This window comes from Phaenicophaeus curvirostris, chromosome Z, assembly GCF_032191515.1.
Source record: "Phaenicophaeus curvirostris isolate KB17595 chromosome Z, BPBGC_Pcur_1.0, whole genome shotgun sequence".
NCBI lineage: Eukaryota > Metazoa > Chordata > Aves > Cuculiformes > Cuculidae > Phaenicophaeus > Phaenicophaeus curvirostris.
Window position 1 is genome coordinate 57138926 of NC_091431.1, and position 23261 is coordinate 57162186.

The 23261-nt window shown below is 40.0% G+C and overlaps 1 long non-coding RNA gene across 1 annotated transcript in view; it reads right to left on the reverse strand.

The window, feature by feature from the left end:
* Positions 1 to 6729: 6729 nt before the first annotated feature.
* The window catches only part of LOC138732975 (uncharacterized), a 46358-nt gene continuing 29826 nt past the window's right edge, over positions 6730 to 23261 (reverse strand). The window contains exon 5 of the long non-coding RNA XR_011339353.1: positions 6730 to 6840. This is a non-coding gene — a long non-coding RNA (uncharacterized lncRNA). The remainder of the gene's footprint in view (positions 6841 to 23261) is intronic.

Genomic DNA, 23261 nt, shown 5'->3' on the forward strand with positions numbered 1-23261 from the left:
GCTCTTTTTCAGCTGCCCTGGCAGTGGTTCAGTGCATCTATGCCTCTCCTCAGGCCACTGAGTTGTGTGAACTTGCAGTTCAAAATGAAGAGTGATGATTCTAAAGTGTATGTCAAGATTCTAGTCTTCTCTGACCCAGTTTCCAGACAAATACGATGGATAAATGCCAGCCTGTATTATCAAACAGTAACAGGGCCAAAGCAGAGGGGAGCATGGATTCAGTACTTCTCAGAAATGATCACTGTCAGCACAGGGAACCATAGAGAGCTTTGTTTTTCAGGGTGTGGTTAGGAGGCACAAGGCAACATCACACAGAGACACTATCCTAAGCACTCCTGGCTATCTGTGCCTGTACTGACTTAGCACCCTGACAGCTTTTTGGCCAACCATAAAGGAAGCAACACAAGTCCTTCTGCAAGTCATAGCTAGTGTATTTTTAGGATGAGGTGCCTGCTGCATACCTGGAGGGCTCCCTTGCTGCTCCACTATCACAAGGTCAGGGAGGGTCAACAGCTGGAGAAAACTGTGACAAATGGTTTGCATCTGTTCCTCTCCCAAGTCCTCTCTGAAGCTGGAGCCACTATGTGCCACAGTGGGAAACCTAGAGTGATTCTTATTACCTTGCTGGCTTACCCTGGTCTAAAAATAATACAACATACTCCACCTCCTGACAAAGACTTGTGAATAACACAGCTAATCTAAAATTAACCCAGCTAGGCAGTTATCTATAAATCAATATATATGTAATTGTATAAATAGATCCTTTAATGTTTGCTATTTTTTTCCACTTACTTGATTTCTGCGTTCTTCAATATCTTATTTCTAAAGGAGCTTTAGTACAGAAAAAAAAAGCTAGAAGCTTTTCTCTCACATATCACATACCTAAGAACAGTTTAGTTGTTCCTGAAAGTTCATAAATAGCAAAGCATATAGTTTGCATAATTCCTCCCTTTTCAAAAGGGTTAGTTGAAACCCTAACTCACAGTATTACTGGCTTATGCCAAAAGACTAACGCAGTGAATATGCAATAGCCAGGGCTTACCCTGTGTGTTCTGTTGTTATCTACTGGCTCCTGTGCTTCATTTTCCTGTGCCACCTTTGATGCCTTTAGCCCAGGAGAGGTATCCTAATACCTTTGGCAATAAATTTTCTGGATTTTTCCCAGAATTGGAGATTGAATGCCAAGGTGCTGGGCTACCTAGTTTGCCTTCAGACCCAGTCTGCTTCCTTTTTTGTCAGCATAGATTGCTTGATATTTCTAAATTATACAGCATTAACAAGTGGCAAGTCAGACTTCTCCATGCAGGCGTTGTATGCAGTGAAGGCATGAAGTTAAGCATGAGTTCACTCTGGTTTTGCACTGTACCTGACTGCTTCAAAAGACCTTCTTTTTATCCCTGAAGAGATGAGTCAATACAAAACCATCAAAAAGATCAAGGTCCATAGTAGTATAACACATGTATTTATAAGCATATACATGACTTTTATGTGAGTGCAAGCACTTTTTTATCCAGGGCAACCCCAAGAGTAAGGAGGATTTTCTAGGATACTCTCTCCTCCCCCTGAGGAACGAGCCTCTCCCCCAGTATTTATGAGTCCCTGCTCCCTTACAAGGTCTAACCCTCTCCCTCCTCACAAGTCAATTTCCTTTCACTCATGTCACCAAGCCAACTGCATTCCTCAGTGAGAATTTTTTTCCCACTTGCTTGATTGTTCAAGTTTTGGCTTCACCACCATCCTAAGATCTTAAGGGTGCAAGGGCTGAAATGGTTACAGTGTTGTTGGCAGAGCATCGAGGACTCCCTCTTTCTCCATTTCCTCCCAGCATCTCAATATACTCACTTCCTTTGACAGTTTCCTATACTAGGAAATATCCCCTGGGTGAAAAATCCATCAACACAGAGAAAGGTGTTTCCCCATTAGCAACTTCCTGCCTCCCATCAGGGAAGTCAGCTGCCAGAAGCAGTGATAAATTTGTAACAGAAAAAAAAATCAAGATAAATTGGAAACAAAGATGTAACGCCAAAGAGTGGAGAACATTACAAAAAGCTGAGGTTTATCATTGTCTTTATGTGAAGTTTGTCTATCCATGGGTAAGGAAGAAAGTACTTGAAATAAATTTGCACAGATGAAACTCATTAATGAGTTTGGATCCTTATCCATCATCCAATACCCTACTACAATGCCCTACGACAAGAGTCAACCACAGACAGTTGCTAGTCCTGGAGTTCAACCTTCGCAGTTGATCAACAGCTATCTATTTCCAAGCACTGGGCTTCATTTTTCCACTGTCATACCAAAAGGAGTGAAAGCAGACTGACATACCAATTCTGTTCAGATGATAATGCCTGTTTTGCTCATCCATGTGCGGATGTATTTAAACTAAGACTTATTTTGTATGAAGGGAAACCTAGAATTATAACTGCCTAGATGGTACCAAAGTCTGTCACATTGTACAACAGATTTCCTTGCTAAAGGAAAACAAATACATCCTTAAAAGCCAGGTCTGACTAAGTCAGGCACCTAGATAATGAACCACAAACTGCAGAGGACTCCAGCCCATACATCTGAGGGCTAGAGAGAACAAATGAACAGAAGAATAGGCAGCTAGAAATAAATGTCTGAGTTCAAATGATCCCTGAGGAACACTGACAAAGGCAAAATACTGGTGTTTACTATAAGGAATGTGAAATCTTAATCTAGTGCTTCAGAAATGGCAAATGCACACTGAACTCATCTAAATTACGTAGAATATCCGTGCTCTGGGAAGATCTTGAAAACTTTCATGAAGGACCCCATAGTGTGTGGTTGTGACATGCAGGACATCAATGTGTCAGGTCCCTACAATTCACCACAGCACTGACCTGTTACACAACTCAAAATAGAGCAGGCAAGACATTTGTGATGTCATAGCTTGATTTTAGTATTTCAGAAAACAGGCACTTTGCTTACATTTCTGAAACTATGCTACTGAAGAGAGCTGATTTATCCATTCCTTCGTATTCACAAATGATGGTGGAATCCTGGCCAAAAGGAAATCAAGAGTCAGAAATAAATAGAGATCAGGTATTTAGTATTATCCACCCAAATGTAGAAACACTGCAGGCTGAGCAAGAGCTGGGCTTTGCGAACAGAATTTAGACAAGAAGGTTAGACAAGAATCTAGACAACAAATTGAACTGTGTTGACTGGAGTATTTTTATAAGATCAGAGTAAAGAGGGAGAAAATTCCAAAAGCATCATGGAATCCCCCTTAGACATCGGAGACTTGTTATTTTTAATGTGTAGAAAATAGGGATATAAAATTAGAAGATGGGCCTCTGGAAGCAACACAGAGCCCAAAGATGCTCTTAAATTTCTTCTGATTTTACTCAGAAACATGAAGATGGAGTCTAACTTTAATCTTAAGGATGCATAGTCAAACACTGTTGCTGTTAAGTAATTCACTCCATAGTTTAACTGCTGCTTACTTCTGTTTCTAGCCCCAAAACTACATCAGCTACAACATAGTTATGCAGACAGACACATCAGAGAATTTAATCTTTCTCATCTTAACCCTTAAAGCCTCTTAAAACTATAAGATAAATAATAAACTAATTCTGCTTCCTAATGCCTGAATTGGTAGTCTAGATTGGTAAATTTTCCAAAGAAGAAACCGTCCCTATGCATCTGTTTGCACTGCATCCAGGGCAAATAAAGCGATATCCTGATGGGTTCAGCGGTGTGAATCCCAACACCGGTTCTCCCCGAACAATAGCTTTCCATCGGCCTGGTGACAGGATGCCTCTGATCACAGATATTGCAGAGTCGTTCTTTTCAGGACTATTTCTACTCAGACTTTCTCACGCAGAGTAAGTAGAGCAGGGAAACAGCTTTCAGTGGAAAAGCAAGCAAACAACAAAACAAAACAAAGCCCTCTGAGTAAGGGTAGATTAAGAGTCTGGGAATCTTTTGATCCCTTGGACTCAGACGTCCTCCAGCAGAACAGAGAACAGCTGACTGAGGAAAAATAATGCCAAATAACTGGATTTTTGGAGGAGAAAAGCTAAAATGAGGTTAGGAGTGAATGGGAAAATGTGTTTGTCAGTGAAGCTGGCCAGATAAAATCCTAGCATTGCCACAACCAAACAGGAGCTTTGCTTTTGGCTGTGGGGGAGCCAGGCTTTAACCACTGAGTTCAGTGAGAATATATACACCTTATAAACAGCACTCACCCTGGGAAATGAAAAATTCATCATGAAAAAAACTTTGGAAATTCATTATTTCTATTAATTAAAAAGAAGTAAGATTATAAAGAAAGTATTAGAAAGAAATTAAGAAGCTGTTTCCATCTTAAATAAACTATAATGGCACTACTGAGAGATGTATTGTTACTGCTACAGTTCACCTCTGTTACACAGCTGTCAAGTTGTCAGTGAGGCACATTTCACCTGTGACAAACCCTGCCCATGTGGACTTCAAAAATAATGAAAAATAATCAATACCATAGTAGCACATAGAGCATGTAGATGTTTTGTACATCTATATACGCGTATACACACACAGAAGAGTGATTGAATGAGATTATTTTTGTCTAGGAATCAGAATAACATACTTGAAACATTATGCAGGTTTACCATTCCTTGCATTATAAACATTGTATTGCTAGCCTGTACCTGACTCAGCTCTCACACAAATCAAAACAACTGGAGAATTTCTGACAGGACTGGGATTTTTATTTGAAATTGCCAGCTTGTCCAAATGCAAAAGTTGCAACAACACAGTGTGATTTTGTAGATGTTTTTCCTGATTCCTTATCTATCCACCTGGACCAAAGGGTGACCAAGGAGCCAGGAATCCTCTTGGCAGTTCCTAGTTTTTGCTAAGTCCTTAGGTCTCAGATCAGCTGCCTTCAGTTTAAGATCATGGGGCTCCTGTGCCCTTACATCTTGGAAACTGTGTGCTATAAACCAAGATCTTCCCACTTTTAACAGAGTATTTTTTAAGTCTTCATTTGTCAGAAATAAGAACAAGATTAATCTTTTAAATATTGACGTCTCCCACAAACTAGAAGTGCTTTTTCCACCCAGTTCTGATTGTTTTCTTGAGCATGAAATGCCAGCAGGGAGCTGAAGATCACAGGGGCCTAATTTTTATCACCTCAGCTGGCACTATTCCTTAATTTGGTCACAGGCCAGTCTGTACATTGCAAACCACAACTGGCAAGTGGATTTTGTTCAAACTCCAGATCCACTTCCTAATGTCCAATATGAACATTTGTATCTTGGAAAAAAAAACATTTGAAAAGGATCTTTTTAAGTGTCTTAAGTTAACTGAGAATCAGCTAACATAAGAACATAAACATATGTGAGAACAACAAGCATGTAGAAACTCTTATTCCTCTTCAAGGTCCGCGGCTGTTCAGAGGCTAAATGTTAACTGTAGAAGAGCTGGACAGAAACCTAGGTACTCCCATTTCCTGGAGCTTGTTGAGCTTTACTTTTACACTGCTCCAGAAGAAATGCATTGTTTTTCAAGGACAGCAGCTGTCCTTTGAATCACAGGAACCTGTTATAGTCTTTGCAATCCATTTATATTTATAAATGCCGTGTATATATATATATATATATACACACACACACACATCCTGTGCTGTGACAATAATAGCAATGAAGAAATACAATGCTTATGAAGATGATGGCACTACTTTCAATTGAAACAGAAGAAAAGCTGGTAAAAAGTGAGTATTTTTATAGTAATTCTTGATAAACTGCCTTACTTTAAGTCTACATTTACTAAGAATAAGAATTTTTCCTGAGCAAGCCAATATTGATCCATGAGAAAAGGGTGAATGCATAAAATATTTACTCATTCGCAGAATAACAGTAAGCAAAATTTTTGCTAGGTAGCCAGAAATCTGCACAGGATGCTGGAAGGGCACAGGGAGTAGTCTATTAACAGAGCTGTTCTGCATATTTTGTGTAGGTTCCTCCTCATGTTTTCAGCTTCTCCTGAGAGGCCAAGATTTACTGCCTGGAACAGAGGTGGGTGTTCATTCATCCAACAAAAATTAGTCTCTAGTGCAGGTTTAAGGCAACTGGCACTGCAGGCCTTAACTCGATGAACCTGGAAAGGCCCACACCTCCCACACCATTGCCTTTCAAATGAGAAATTCCTTGGCACAAAAGGCTTAGCCCACAGGACTTCTCCAGACAAACAATCAGCCTGCAGTGCTTCACTGGGCATAAGGGTCTTGGCAAGGCGCCATTCACTATCATTAAAAGTGTTTATAAAAAAATGTTCATTTTTGGCCAGCTTTTTTTTCCAAGGCCAGGCCTCCACCCCCACATCTTCAGTGGAATGTGTTAATAATTTGCTTTGTAGAGATGAAAGGCTCTTTGATAGGAGCAGCATAAACACATCTCACTGTGCTCAAAGGTCTTTGTCCCACAATAGGAGTATAGTTGCTGTACAGTGGCTTGAACGGAAAGGGCAGACACACTTCTGAATCACTTTTCACTTTTTTTCTGCCTTTCTGCCATTTATTTCTTCCTTTATTTCTTACAGTCTCTTGTACAACCTTGTGTGGAATACAAACAGGCAAGTGGTTTCGGATAAAAAAACCTCACTGATACTAGCAGCAGATGGATGAAAAGCCAGTCCTCACAGTCTATGTTGTCAGAAATTACATGTCACACTGAAACACAAGCATATCCCAAAGTGTGTGACTAAATGTAAAAACACCAGCATGTCCCAAAATGTGTGACTAAGTGTAATCTGGAGCATTGTGTAGTGTGGGAGGAGGGAAGAAACCAGTAGCTATGATCTCAATATCCTCTCTTCAATAGCAGGTTGCAGGGCCTAGTGAATAAATACAAATGAGAAGCTGTAACTTATCTGAGAAAAAAACAACATGTTATAATTGCCCTAGCAAGCACTGTCTAACTTGACTCCTAGCTATAGTGCATTGCCTTCACTACCCACTCTGAGCCATTGCAAGCATGTCCCCTTTATCAATATTGCCTCTTTGAAAGCCCAGCCTTACAGTGTAGAACCACTGCATCTGTCTTCAGTTCCACTTTAATCAGTTCCCAAAGGGATAAAGACATAACTGAGATGTGACCCTTACTCCTTGCCTGGTCTAAATGTCAACACGAGTCTTAATCACCAGCTTGTCTCTTGAGGCATTAGCGCTTCAGGGTATCTTTGAAGATGGGCTTTCTGTAGTCTTGATTCCCCTCCTTTTTGCCTATCCTTTTGATAAAATGATGCCTCTTCCATGATACACTGTCCCATCTTTGCCTATGTCTTTGTTTTCATAAACTGTTCACTGTTCTCACTCCATGCCTCTATTTAGTGTTGACGTATCTTTTTTTTCCCCCCTAATCATGACAGGCCAATCTAAAGAAAAATCAAATCATTTTACATATGTGTCATTTAATGCTTCTTAAGCATCATCATTCTGTCATTAGGATAACATGGTCAGGTATGCTGAAGTGATTTGAGAGCCTATACGTGTTTTTTAAGGTTATGTAGACATTAAAGGCATTTAGCCATTATTCCATGCAGTTTTCAGCTCCTTATGCCATAGACTACAACTACATGTCTGAGAATGGACAGCTGCCCATTGGTTCTGTTTGCTGTTTGCAGTGAAGCAGCTTCAATATAGGGAGGTGCAACTGCCTATTTCCTTCTGGGAGAGACATGGTGCTCAGGGCTCTGCCAATGCTTTTGACATTCACGTCCTGTTTTCAGAAGGATTTCAAATCCTTACTGAACTCTACTCAGACTGTCACTACTGAAAAGATGGGTTGAGGTTTGCTTAAAAAAAATGTAAGGGCTTAGGAAAAATATGAAGTGTAATTTAAATCCAAGTTTGTCCCAGTGCAAGCACAGCACAGAGTCTCTCAGCTCACCTGAGGTGACAGGACCAGGCAGTTTTAACTCAAGTTTCTGACAGTCACATTTGTATTTAGGTAAAGAGGGAACGGAGCAAGCTTTGAACTACAGCAGCTCAGTAAGCGCTAATCCGGTAACTCTGTGCTGCTAATCTTGTTCTTCTCTACAGTCATTGTTTCCAGCCCTGGTGTTGCTGCAAATGTAACCATGGCTTGTCATATGCAACACTTGCTCCCATGTAATGCTCTCTGATAACACTAATGTCAAGCCTGAATTTCAGCTGTGGTCCCTGTCCCACCCTAGGAAAGGAAGATGCTTGGCACTGCAACAGGCATTTGGACTGACAGGAGTGAAGATGAGCCAGTACCTCTCCTCATGGTTTCACATCTTTAAGCGTAATGGTGTGGGATGAAAGAGCATGTCTTGAAAATATTGCTGAATTATTATGGACAGCATACATTTTTCCTCATCGTAATGCACAAGAGCTCTAGATTCAGTGTAAAGTGGCCCTTAACACAATAGTTTGCCAGAGTGTCACTGCCCTTTTTTTTAGTTTTTCTAAATATACCTTTCTACAACCCTCTATGAAACAGCAACCACATATAGTAGTTTCATGTAGTTTCAGTGCAAAACCACCTGAAGAACTGCAGTTTCACTTGAGTTTGCTTTGAGCATTTTGGGCCCATTCAGAGGTGAAACTTAGGGAGTGCTGTGATACTGCAGAGCAAACCAAATATTTGCACAACCGCTGGATACCTAGCAGTACCAAGTTGAAAGCAGACGTACTGTGTGCTGCTGCCTCCAGCCAGCATACGTGTATTTGTGGTAAGCGTAAGCAGGCTGAATCTGCTGCATGTCTCTGCTGTCCTAGTGGCAACCTCTGGCAGAAAAGTGGAGCAGACAGTTTTGGGGAGCCAAAGGGTAGGATAGCATTTTAAAGTGTGCTGGGAAATTCACCAGAGCCTCTCTGCATGTACCTGATTCAAAACATTTCTGACTCAAGTGTTTCTTAAGGGAAAGCTGTTTTCCTGCAACAGTGACAAAATGCTGAGGAGAGGTTCCTGAAAGAAACAATCTTCTGCTTTGCTGTTTGACTTCAGCTGCATTGCTGGAGATGTTTAGATACAAAAACCTACACTGAAAGTCAGCCAGGTTACTCTTAGATGATTTTTCAGCCATGCGGGCTAATTTGCCTAGATATGTCTGCTGCTACCTGAAAAAAAGAACAGGGCAACATGCACGTGAAAGTGGCTAATATCCTGCAATGAACAAGATTTGTTCTAATCTATACGTGATGTCTGGAACTAGCTTGCAGACGTTCTCCTCAGCAAATACTTCTGTTTTCCCTGGCATGCTCTGAGTTACGTGGCACAGTGATGGAGATGCCTGCTCCCTGTGAGGAGAAAGCCCCACTCGGACCAGTTTCCGTACACCACACTTATTCTCTGCCTAGAAAGAACTCAAAAAACTGGAGCAGGCAGACCCAAGATCAGATCTGATCTGAAGCTGATTGTAGCAAGACCAGTGCTGACCAGTAATAGTGAAAATGTAGATGACAGAGTCAGCCCACACAGGAGAAATTGCAGAACTGAACAAGAGGATTTGGTTTAAAGAGCTGGTACAGAAAGTATCAAATCAGGTAACGGGTATAATGGGGTGGCCTCAGCCCTGCTCATACCTGGGCCTGTGAGTAAAGCCAGAGAAAGAAGGAAATGGAAACATTGCCGGGATGTCTGAAGTATAAAGCTACGCGTTTATTATTTGCTTCCAGAAGATGGGCAAAGCTGAGGTTGTAGGTTTTTGTCGTGTTATTTCCCTTCTATAAAAACACAAGGAGTATTGCCAACCTTCTCCTGATCATTTCTCTGTCTCCTTTACTAAAAAAAAAAAATTAAAAAAAAATCTCTGTTTCCATGTTCCCAAGGAGTTTGAGAACATACAAGAACAGGAGGGCTGGAGCACAGCTAGAAGCAGGAACATGCCTTTGCGCTGAAATTCACAGTTTTCTTTATTTCAGAAAGAAAAACATAACAAATAAATAGTTATGACACATGGGAGAAAACACTCATTGTTTGTCTTTACCTAATTTGGATGATACTATGAATAGCTAACAGCAAGCACTTGCTGGAAGGTATAAATACAATGCAAAGTCTCTTTTTCATCCATGGGAAGGGTCCCTGCTCATACAAGGAGCAGTTTACTCATGACAGGTTTTCCAAAGGCTAAAGCATTATGCACACAATAATGATGATGACTTTTTAGTGTGCTTGAAGAAAGAAAATTGAGTTATAGAAAATTGCTTTATAGTTTTGACTCAGGTTAAAATTTTGAAATGTAAGAGAAACATGGCATTTCCAGGCAAGGAAGACAATAGGAACTGTCATCCCAGCCACTTCTGGGTGCTGCTGCTGCTGGAGCTCTACTTGTGATACAGTACTCTCCCTGTGCTCCCACAACAATAACACTCCACCACTAATTTTAGCATCAGCTATAATACAAAGTAATTCAAGGCATCCACAGTATATTTCGTGAGGACAGTATTTCCCTTTCACTTGTGTAGTTCCCAGGCTGCACTGCCATTCTGTTCACCAGTCTTAAACAAACACCACCCTTGAGATTTCCTAAATAGTTCAAAGTGGTGTCTAGGGAAGCATTAGAAACATATATGGAAAGCTTGAATATGTTTCAGATGGAACTACTTTGAATGTCCATTTTTGTGCAAGTTCAGGGCTGGAAGATTTCATAAAGTAAGAGTTTTTAAGATAAACTTGTCAGGAATGATGCTATAATAGCAAAGTTTTCTAAATATTTATTCCTGATAAGCTTTTCACAAGCCCTCCTCCTTGGATCATCACTTCATTCAATTTGTAATGCAAGAAATGTTTCAGGAGGAAGAATTAATGGTCATGAACTTAACAGTCCCTCTGAATTTTTTTCATATGTTATGCATTATAGGGAAAACATATAGATACATTCATTACAGGACTCAATGTACAACAGTCACTACTCTAAAAGTCAATGTTTGACACTTGAGGCCACAGTTACCATAGTTATTTTCTATTCTAAGTACAGGGAGGACTACAGTAACTAGGATGTATTAGTTTTCAAAATACTGACTAATACCATCCCATTAATTGATTATCACTGTTTACAGGTGCTGGAAATCAGCACCTGTTAAGACCTAAAACACCTGAACCTTGCTTTGAGGAAAAATAAGAAGTCATCTCATATTTTCAAAAGCACCAACAAAAGATACACAAAAAGACCACACATGGGACAATACCTCCTGATTTCTATTCCTTTCTCTTCCCTTGGAAAAGTCTTGGGACATTTTCTGGCCTTTAGTCATCACTGCCACCATCCATCCCTCATTTCAGGAATGCCACAGTCACAATCAAAATTGCTGCCACTTTTTCATCTCTTTTGTTATGTTTTTGCAATATGAGATTAAACCATGTCTCATGTGGATGGAGGGCAACACAAGGGAGTTCTAAACTTCTCCCCTCCCCTTAATATACTGCCCCAGCTACCACTCAACCTGCTGTAAGCTGGAGGAACATTTTGAGGAATTATTACAACAAGTCTAGTTTTGTTTTGGTTTTTATTCTCTTCCTAACACATTCACTGTGGGCCACTGTTGGAGACAGGGCACTTGGCTAGAAGGAACTTTGGAATCATTTGGTTTCATTAGTCTTACCTTTTTATAATACTCACTGCAAAGACAGCACAATGACAGTCAGTCCTGTGCCCAGGGCCCTGAAGCTACAGGCAATTCTCCTGTGGCCCTTTCTGTGATTCCTATAGCTTTGGAGAGATGCTGCCTCAGAGAAGGAGACTCACATTGCTTTTCTTTGATGTGGTCAAAGCTATGAAACCTTCTCCAGTGTTTAAGCAACAAATCTCTACTGAAATAACATTGGAACATCCACCAGCCCTGGTCAAGTTTAGCCCAAAAACTGAATCACAGACCACATCTAGGCAGTGTAACTAACCCTTTACCAGACACCGTCCAGAATATTAAGCTTGCACGTCATAGATTTAAGTCCATCTGCTGTACAACTTTAGCCCACTAGTTGTTTCAGGACACTCAGTTTACCAGGAAACCTTGTTTTCCCCTGATGGTTAGGGTGCTGGGAGGGGAACAATCTGAGAAGGCTGCTGCTCAGCAAGCAGGACACAATCAGCTTGTCTTGTCAGCACATGAACAAGATGAAAACACAGAGAGGATCAAGAAAGCAAAAAGCCTGTAATACCTGTTGGATGGAAGTTAAGGCAAGAGGCAGATGGCCCATGTGTCCTGCCACTGCTTCCTAAGCCCACTCCCTGTCTTGTGATCTTTCCCAGTCCTGATCCCAGCTCCTAGTTTATTTCCAGCCATGTTCCAGGCTCATCTGCTCCTCTAACCATCCCAAATCTGCTATTGCTAATGTTTTTACTGGCCAAAGACCTAAAGCCTGGCTCCTGACCACGTTGCTGCTGCCTTGATTTGTGGTCTGCCCTTTCCTTCCTCAGCTCCATTTGTTAGGATTCTTTGCCAGGGGAGCAGCGGAGGCGGAGGGCTCCCTGCAGACAGGGTGCAACAGGCAGAGCTCAGCGTGGGCAGCAGAGTGGGGACTGTAGCCAAGAGGCAAAACGCCAACTTTCAGTGGTGGCAGGAGGAAAGGGACTTCCTTAGCATCCGGAGGGAAAGGGGCAGTCTGCTGCTATCCAGAAAAACAACTCTAGACCAAAACTAGGTCTAGGACAGCGGTTTCAGCCCATTTCCCCCTATTTTGCTAATGACATGTTCCATCTTCTCTAATGAATGGAGGTAGTGGTCTAACCAAGCTGACTGTATTATAGAAGTTTTAACACAAGCCATAGATATTATGGCACAAGGAGAAAATCAAACAAATGCTTTTGAAATAACTCCAGTACCTGAGGGATATTGCTAAACAGAAAACAGAAAGGGCCTGCCCACACAATTTAGTGTCAGGTGGATGTTTCTCACAGGTGAAAAGTCATCTAAACACACCTTTCAGAGGAAAAGCCACTCCCCTGCCTTGATTGTTGACTACAACCACCAAGCACAGGGCCTTCTGGCATTTAGACAAAATTTATTTTTACTTCCTCTGGCCCAAAAGTCTTCTGACTATCAGAAAGCACCCTAGCTCACTGCAGCCTCACTGGCTCCACACATGCAGTTTTATGCCAAGCATACTGCTTATCCCTTCAATGAGTATGTGTGTTTTGGAAGACAGTACATAAACTGAAAACTGTTCTAATACAAACGATTTGACTTAGTAGCAGAAAAATTACTTGTGAGCAACTAGCTATCTGACACAAGGAAGTTCTCTAGACTCCTCCAGTATAAATAACGACAAAATCTAATGTTTATATAATCATTTAATTCTTGATTAAATGAATATAAAGCTAATTTTTATATATTAAACACCTAGAGGAAACAAATCAGTTTCCAGTGCATCTGGCTCCATTTCAGAAGTGTTACTGCTAGATTAGTGATGGTATTGTTTCTCTCTCACTTGGGTGACTAGACTAAAATTTTCCTTTTGCCATTTTACTTTATTTATTAATAAGCCTGCCGTCATGGTTCCTGCTTTTGCTGAATTGAGCTAAGCAAAACATTTCCTATCTGTCAAGAAAATGAGTGTTCTAGCTGCTAATGCTTGCATCTGAGTATATGTTTGCATGGTAAGCGTATATGTACACACATATATACATGCTGTATGTATATGTTTGTATGTTGGAGAGGAAGAAGCAGGAACACACACTTAGACACACATGTAGATCTTTTCGTGGGGTGAGTGAGCAAAGGAAGGCTGAGTAACAGCTGCATGGTGTGCACACAGAAAGATGGCTGTGGAATCCAAGGCTCTGCTCTGTGCTCTGCCCTTCTGTAAAAATACAGAAACAATCCACGCACCAGGCTCCAAGGCCCAGGTTTGTTCTTCCTGAAAGCTCCACTCATCAGGCAAAAGGTCTATTCCTTCTTTGACCCAGTTAATCTTTAAAGATGTCTATTAGAAGTTAGCAGGAGAGCAGCCTTCAGTCCAGTTTTCAGGACATCCTCCTCAGAGGTCAGCAGCACGTCCCTTAGGGCACAGGGCATTAAACTGTCATACCTTACACAACCAATACAGATTCCAGCCATGGTACAGCTGTATCACAGGAACGTACTCTTTCGTAGATCCTCCTGTCTTTTTATTTTAAATAGAAGCACTTTTTGCCACTGTGTTTTATGTAGAAATTCAGCATGTAAATTTGAGTTATATGTGCTCTGAAGCTAGTTTCCAGTATTGGAGCATAGAGATTAAGCTCTTTAGATTCCCTGAGTCTGACATGTTTTGAGACTGCTGCAGAAAGAGAACTTGAGGATGGTCAAGAATGTAAAATTTTCTATCTTGAACTTTAGGCACACACAGATTTAGGCAGGTACTGAGTCAAGGCTTTTGAAGCTCACAAATCTCAGGTGGCACATACAGATTCGTGAATAAGGCCTTACCAACTGCTTGCTTCACATCCCTGTTGGTTTAAAGGTCCACGACATACAGGCGTAAATAGCAGGACTTGGCAAAAAGTCAGCATAAATAAGGTGACTGAAAAAAATTTCACAGAAAATATGCTAGAAAACAGAAGTTTTCAAATCAAAGTAAATCCCTTTTCTTCTTGTTTCTGTTTTCTAAGAACTGAAAGTGTTGCAACAACTGCCATAAAAAAGGCTGCTACCACTGGTGTGTTCAGCATTGCAAATTAATGAAACTGTCTAAAATCCTGCATCCAAAAGCATCCAAAGCCAGGGTCTGCAGAAAAGGCTGAAGGTTGGCTTCCTAGAGAAGGCCTTGTGTCCTTACAAGTGAACCTGCTGTTTTGCAGTAGTCAGACACGTCACGGATAGAGCACACACAGCATGCTTGTGTACAAATGGCACATGAAAGATTGCTTTTGAACAGGAAGTCTTCCCACTATAGGAAGCATCTGGAATTAAGTCTGTGTTGCAGTCTAAACAATTGTGACTTATAACACTACACACAAGAACTGAACACCAAACTTCTATCAAGTAGGCTAGAAGGTTTCTAGAGCTCCACCATCAGCCAGATGAGGAAGAAAACATAAGTCCTAACCTTGTCAAAGGATCTCAGTCTTTTGCCAGCTATGTCTTTTGGTCAAATAAATGTGGATCTATAGTACAGAGCAGACTGACTTTTTTTCCCCAAAAAAAGAGTACAAGAAATTAAGTGGGTAGGATCAGGGGAAGTTAACAACAGCCAGCTGGAGCTCTGTGCTGGTTTGCCTACTGGCTGTCCATGCCCCTGTGTAGAAACAGGGACAGATGCACAGGGCTGTGCACAGACCTGCCTCATTGACTAAGAGAATTGGCTGTTGTGAGGATGGTGGCTGGTGTGAGGATGGCGGCAGCTGTGTGTAATACTGTTTCCTTTCTACATTTCCCTCTTCCAGCTGAAACAAAGGAATGTTCTTTACCATTTCTTCAGACATTGAAAAAGGAAGTAAAATTGGATCAAAAATTTAGTTTGTAGCATGTTACTGAATGCAAGACTATGAATGCAATGGAGCTAACAGTATAAAAGTCTTAAATATCTCATAAATAGAAGAACTACACAGTAAAGAATCCTTACGTATCACTTTTTGTCAATGTAACATTCTGTTTTACTTCCTGCATAATGAAAATAAAAAGCGGAAGACTTGCAACAAAGCTTTCTAAACTGTGGTGCTGCAATGGGATGTATTATGTAGAATATTTGTGCAGGAAAGGGTAGCCAAGGGATATGAATATCTCTGTACTCTTTGTGAAGGCTCTGTGTAATCACTTGTCAAATGTTAACGTGGCCGAGACTACTTGAAAAATCAATAAAGAAGCCAGAACAGGTTAGACCCATTTACCACAGTTTAATCAGCTAAGTAAGTTCAGATAATTAAACTAAGTATGAGTTGCTGAAATAATTAAGGATTCCCTTCTCACATGACATTGCTGGAATTCTGTTAGAGAAAACCTGCGTGATCACTAGCAAACAGTATGCATGTGCCCATACATTTGCTGGATTTGATAAACAGCCCTTGTTCTTCAGAAACTTTGGTGGCTTTGTGAGCAATAGCCAGTGACAAATAAGTAAGAACAAGCAACATATGTTCAGGGGGGTGTTCTTGGAAAGATCACTTTTAGAGGGGAGAGATAAAAGAGAAAATAATAACTGGCACATGAGTGCCTCTATAAACTGTGGGGTTCATTGCCAGACAAATGTTCTCTCTGTCCTGTCTGCACAGAGCAAAAAGTAACCCCTGATGACTGATTACATTAACTGGGTGTCTGCATCCAGATATTTCCTGAGGATTGATACCATGCCTGGTCATTTTTCATATTTATAGTTAATCTAGAATAAAGTCAGAAAACAACTTGCCTTTTTCTGACAAACGTCCAACAAATTCTATAGAAGCAGTTGCAGTTTTCTGGGTTAACTGACACTAATACATCTTAAATTTGTACACAGATGTAGACGTGTTCGTCATGTTCACAACAGCAACACACAAACTTACTCCAAACTGAAATTATGCATGTTAAATCTTTCATTTTAAGTACTGTATTTTCTTTCCATATTTAAAACACAATTCTTATTTCTGCTCATGGATTCTTTTCTGATGTAAAGATAAAGTTGATAATTTTCACCCATTACGGGTGAATTTTTTTTTTTTTCTTACAAGACAGGATTGAATTTTAGATCCAACCTATATGGAATTAAAAGCAGGTATAAATGCAAGACCTTGGCCAGGCCCTAGTCTCAATCTATTAAGAGTCTGTTAGCATTCTTGACATATTAATTAAGGTCTACATTTTGGAACAGCCACAGGAATCTGTAACCTGAACTTAAGTAGTTTCCAACCCAAAGCATTCTATGATCTGAGGGCTGGAGCACCTCTGCTGTAAGGACAGGCTGAGAGAGCCAGCCTTGTTTAGCCTAGGGAAAAGAAGGCTCAGGGGAGACCTTCTGGCAACCTTCCAGTACTTAATAGAGGCTACAGGAAAGCTGAGGAGGGGCTTTTCATCAAGGAATGCAGAGATAGGATGAGGGGTAATGGTTTTAAGATGGAAAAGAGTAGCTTTAGATTAGAGATTAGGAAGAAATTTTTTACTGTGAGGGTGGTGAGGCACCGGAAAAAGTTGCCCAGGGAAGTTGTGGATGCCCTGTGCCTGGAGGTGTACAAGTTCAGGTTGGAAGAGGCTTTAAGCAACCTGGCAGGCGTGTTGGAACTGAATATCTTTAAGGTCACTTCCAACCCAAACATTTCTATGATTCTATGAAATGTACCCTAACAGTACTGTGGACAGGGTAAAAAAAATTAGTCCATGTTATCAGGGTGACTGTGCAGTGCTTCAAACATATAAGAACATGATTTTGCTGAAGAAACTACTACCCTTAAAAGGACTCAGAAGCGAGTGTTTCAGCTGTAGTCAAAGCCTGTTCCTAAGTGGACGGCCATCCAGACAGATATCCCGCAGGCCCAAAGCATGCACCACACAAGCCAGGGCTAGTACAGAAGCCCAAATTACATTATAATAGCTAAGCCTGAGTCTTCTGTGGCTTCTAAACATCATTTTCACAAGGGTCAGTAACCTCTGTGGGAATGATGGAAGTTAATCTTTTCCCCTGCTTTCCCCAATTATTGTCCAGCTAATGATTAAAGCAACACTTGGGAAACAGGAAGGAAACCAGGGTTTCAATCCCTAGGGACAGAGGTGAGCTTGCAGCCCTTTCCTGGGTGGTGGTGCTTTAGCTGGGAAGAAAATGGTAGATTTGTAGCAGCAAACATAAAGTTCACTTTGCTTTTGATAATGATTTTTTATTAGATACACATGATAGACTAAGACAGAAATATTTTAAATACAGAAAATACTCATATAGCAATTACTTTTGACCACTTTTCTCTCAGGGTAGTAACGCTTGGTACTGCACAGCATGGTTTATTGGATATAAAACATCCCAGATATCACGATGATAAAAACTCTGAATTCAGGAGTGAAGAGGTTAAAATGTGTGCAGTGTTTCTTGAACTCAAAGGCCTGCTTCATACATTAGTGAAAGGATCACATTTTATAGTTTATTCTAGTATTATTTTTTTTCTTCTGAAAAATGACCTGACAGGAAATATAAACAGGCTTTTGCAGAACTACTTGAAAATCACTCTTTATCTTTCATCATATTTTCTAGCAGCTATGCTTTATTATAAACAGTATAACCAGAGTTGGGGAAACAATATAGAAAGAAGTGTATGAATCCATGAAAGATTTATGCCAAGTGCTGTGAGGAACTCCTATGGGAGACTTTGACCTTATTTTCTTCTGTCTTCTTCTGCAAATATGTGCATTTTCCCTGAGAAAAGGGGCTTTCCTTTTTGACTGTGCTCTAACAAGTCAACCAGTCTACAATAGCTTCTTCATACTGAAAAAAATACTCAATATTTATATTTTACATACTTGTTTCTAATGGAATTCTTATCACTTCAGACTAATGCCTTCATATAGCCTTAATAAATTTCCACATCCACACAAACCCATCAAGCTTAGGACTTTGTGAGAAGACGAAAAAAATATGAGAAAAACTAGGATAAGCAAATAAGTGAATTGAGCTTCTCGGGATTCCTGGCTTTCTAGTATGTAATGGTATTTAATTTCATGCATCTATGCATATGTGTGCACATGTATGTATACAGTATGCATAAAAAGAGAGAGAGAGATGTATCTATTCCTGGTGCAAATCTTACTGGCAGGCCTGTTTCTACAGAATATGCAGATGCGCCTGTCAGGCTTAATAGATAAGCAAGACAAACCATGGCTGAAGGTATTCAAGAGAAATGTCATGAAACCTTGCCAATCACATTTCACTTACAACTTATCAATTCCTTTTCTTTGGCTTTCTCTCTATCTGTCTTCTCTACTTATCTTCTAGATCTCTTTCCTTGCCTCCATTTCAGCTTGGATGCTGTCCTATTTTGGACAGTTTTTAAAAATTTCTCACATATAAGGCTTTTATGTATTTTCTGGCCCCATCTTACATGGAAAAATAAGAGATGTATTATATTTTTGGTATCTCACAAATGTTTTTGATTATTTTTTATATTATTTTACTCTATGAACAATTCAAAGAATTATCAGTGTATCAGCTTTAGTACAGTGAAAATATTTTGAAAGTATGTGCAGTTCATATGTGTGATATCAGGTCATGTGTCCTGGCTTATCACATAGGCTTAGCCTAGAACTGGCATTAAAATGATTTAAAGTAATTTAAAACTAAAGTTTCAGATTCTACTCTATTATTCTGGTTTCAGTCAGAAAAAAAAGAATTCCACTCTGGTTATAAACGCATATATTTTTGGAGGCAATATGATAACAATGATATCCCATCTTGTAAGCACAAATATCTCAGTGTGTAAGAAAGCAAAAAAAAGAGTACTGGCACTAAACACTTAAGCATCTGGATTTATTGGTCACTTGAAGGTGTCTTAAAAATGTGATCCTTAAAGTTGGACTGTCTTCATTCTACATGCATATAATTTACTGGCTCTGATGCTAGCCCTGCAATAGATGTTGCTCATAGTTGTCTTGAACATTTATTTGTTGACACATACTACTAAGTCAGAGAGGCAGCCCTGGAGTGATCTGTCCCAGATCTTGCTGAAGGTGAATAGCCCTGAAGTTAAGATGCTCCCAGTGAAGATGGAACTGCCTCTTGGCAGACAGAATTTCCAATTCTCATTACTGATTGCTCATATGAGAAAAAATTGTCTGTAGCAATGGGGGAAATGTCAGCAGTGTGGGCTGTCACAAATTAACCTGACAGTACAGAAGAGTGGAGTGACCTGCCCTTTATGAAATCACAGGAAGGTTGTTACTGCTTTTAGTGGTTTTGCTGTGGGCACTAAATCCTTTACTTTCTTTCTGAAGGATATTTTTGGTTTCTTTCTGAACATACAGCGATATGTGGATTTGTCACTTAACTGTATTCCATTGAGCTTGGATAATAGCTCCATTAGAGGAAAAATTTCTGCTTTCATGGGAAGGAGTATGCTTTGAAGTCTGCGCACATTCTTTACCCTCAGTTCTCCCTTGCAGGAGCATTAAAAACATGCTTTTAACCCAAGGCACTTTCAATAACACACACTGCCTCCAGCAGATGCTGTTGTGAACAAAATGGGAGAGCAGTATAGCGGCAACCACACCATGCAGAGCAGGGGGCTGCACTGCACTACCAGTACCATTGGAAGGGAAAAGGCTACAGCCTCCATAGCCATTCACTTCTGGTTAACCTCCATCTTGAAGAGGTTTCAAGTGCCTGTGAAGATTCCCACATTTGTCCATATGCTGGGAGTAAATGCAGCACAACTCTTAAAAAATGTGCACATGCATGAGCAGAAAGCACAGAAAGAGCCTGAGAAACAAAGAAGATGGAGGGTTGTGCAGCTGCAGGCATTCCACCACCTGCCTGCCAAGAAAGAGCCATAAGTAAGAAAAATACTTACTTGGGAAAACTTTGATTTTACAGAACAATGCACACAACACAGAACAATGAACACAACATGAGAAGAAAGAGGAATGCAGATTCTGACGTGGTTTAAAGAAGCAGGTTGAAAAGATGCAGGTGCAGTCCCAGCTGCTTGTAAATTCAGGAGAGACCCATGCTAGCAGGCTGGCCTGGCTGGACAGGCCAGGAGTTGTGGCTCATGGTGAAGTCCTTTAGGAGGTTTGGATGTCAAGACACAAGTTTTCTCACACAGAGCTTCCAAAAGACACCCCACCTCCGTTTTGGAGCGGCATGGACAAACTTAGATGAAAAAGTAATAAGAATGGTTTCTTGTTTGGCAACCAAAACCAATTAATAACAGTGCATTCCTTTTGGATTAAAAGTCTACTTTGAGGCTAAACCTGCCAGAACAGAAGGAAAAGCAATATATTGAGGTTCTTTTTCTTAATTAATTCAATATTTATGGGGCAATAAAGAGCTAAATTAGTACTCCTAAGGCCAGCACAATGCATGTGTTCACAACGACTCTGAAGAACACAGAAGAAGGCAACATGTGCAACACTGCACTAGGAATTCCTTAGGCAGCATGATGTAAGGTTTGGCTTTCTCCACACTACCTCCTCCTCCAACACTATCCTGATCACCTTTCTATCCTCACCTCAGTTTCATACTAGTGATGCCATTGGTACTTTGCAAAACAGTGATCACATTATTTCAGATTCATTGAACTGAAAACCAAAAAGACACACAAAGAATAGTCCTGTGGGCCAGAAGAACTGCATGGGACACAGAGAACACCAGGGTCAAATATTATGTAGTATGAACATGGCTAGTCAGGAACCTGGTCTAGACTACTCTCTAGCTCTGCTTTATCAGCAATACACACATAGCCTGACAAGAAGTCAAGCCAAAGAAGAATTGCTAGGTTACTGACACCAAGTCCAGGCAAGTGTTGGGAAAAGGTTACACAGAAGTATTCATGAATGAAGAGGGATATCAGGCACAAACTGGGAAGTATTATAATCATGGTGATTATGACAATGATGATGCAGCGTGGCAGGGCCAGACATAGAAGTTGTATTTCATTATCTCAAGTAATCTCTTTATACTTCATCTATTGTAGTTTACAAAGGGTGAAAAAGAGGTAAGTGGATGATTAGGAGATAAGCCAACTTTTTCTTAATTTGTCTGTTTACTCTGCTGTTTTCCAGATATATCAAATAGAGTATAGTGCAGTCTGTGCAAAAGTCACAGCCATTTTATTTTTCTTATCTCTGATATGCTGTCTGTTTATCAGGAGAACCATGTAGATAAAGAACCTACATAAAATGGAACTTTAGCTAAAATATGGCATCCCTTTTATGTCAAAGCTGGCTGATTATATGTCTTTGATCTTTCAGCTAGGGCATCAAGGCCAGCATTTTTAATAACTCACACTCGGCAGAATAAAGTCTGCCTATGAGAAAACAGGAGGGATACCATTAATCTGCTTCTAAACAAACAGTGAGTTATAACAGCTCTCTAATCTGAAGAGAATAGATCCTGAGCTGGAATGAAGCACCTAAGTGCCAGCCAAGTTCAGTGAAGAGTGAATAGCATGTATATCATAATTTATCATGACATTGCTATTTTGTGATCTACAAGAAGACATTAATTGTTTTAGAAGTGCTTGCAAGAGCGAGCTATTTATGATCAATTGGTGCACTTGTTATATGTTTTTCCCTTCTGAAACACTGACTCTTTTCTTTTTTGTTAACTTACTTTCTTTATCTATTCAGTTATTTCATTGTTCCTTCAGGAACTTCAGCCTATTAATTAAAAGCAGACAGGTTATCGTTCAGTACTGGAATCACTAGAGTGATGAAGCATGTATACCAATAGCTTGTACTTATGAATTCAAATATGCAAGCCATTAATGCCTAGGTAAATCCAGAAGTTACTGTGATTGTGCAGAATATCTTGATGTAAATATTAAAAATATCAGTTTTATGGAATTGATAGGCATTTCAGGATTTGTCCAGTCATTATTAGATAAACTAAGTACTCTCGTGGAATTCTTTCAAGACAGTAAATGACCAGCAGCTCATGACAATCAAGAGAGGATGCTTAAAGAAAGACATGCCAGCAAAATACAATAAACATTCTGTTAAAATTTGAAGAATAACATATATGTAATTCCAATGCTTTGCTACCAAAAACATTACAATAAGATTAAAAAAACCATTACAATAAGAGAAATGATAACAAAAAGGAAAAATTCTTTAAACTATCAAGAAGTCTTTTTATACTGAAGGAGAACCGGAATGTTTGGTAACTTGGTGGTATGTTAATACAAGGCATTAGTTGTGTTAGTCATCAAGGGCAATGAAGAAATTAAGCATAAGATCTAGGCCAATGATCCTCTCAGTATTCTGCAAGCAGCATGTATCATAGCTCAGTTGTAACACCAAGCCACAGTAGGCACTACAAAACGAAGTAGAAGCACATGAGGCATTCCAGTTTATAAAACCCTTGGCAAAAAATAAAAAGCACTCAAAAGTCTGAAGCCTCCTTCAGACCTAGAGTATTTCACATGAGTCTCATTGGCCTTTAGAGCTGACAACTCCAGATTTATTTTAGTGAGTTTCTACATCTTCATGTTCTGAAAAGCCAAATCACAGATGAGATTGCTTTAGATCTGCCTGGTATGCTTTGTTTTGTAACATATTGAAAGCAAATTAACTTATCAAGCCAGTGAGCACTGAACAATTTATCCAGTGAACTTACAAATACGGCTAATTTCATCACCCTCAAAATCAGGGAAAGACAGAAAGCACAAATTAAGATGTACAGAACTTTCAGGGAAAACAG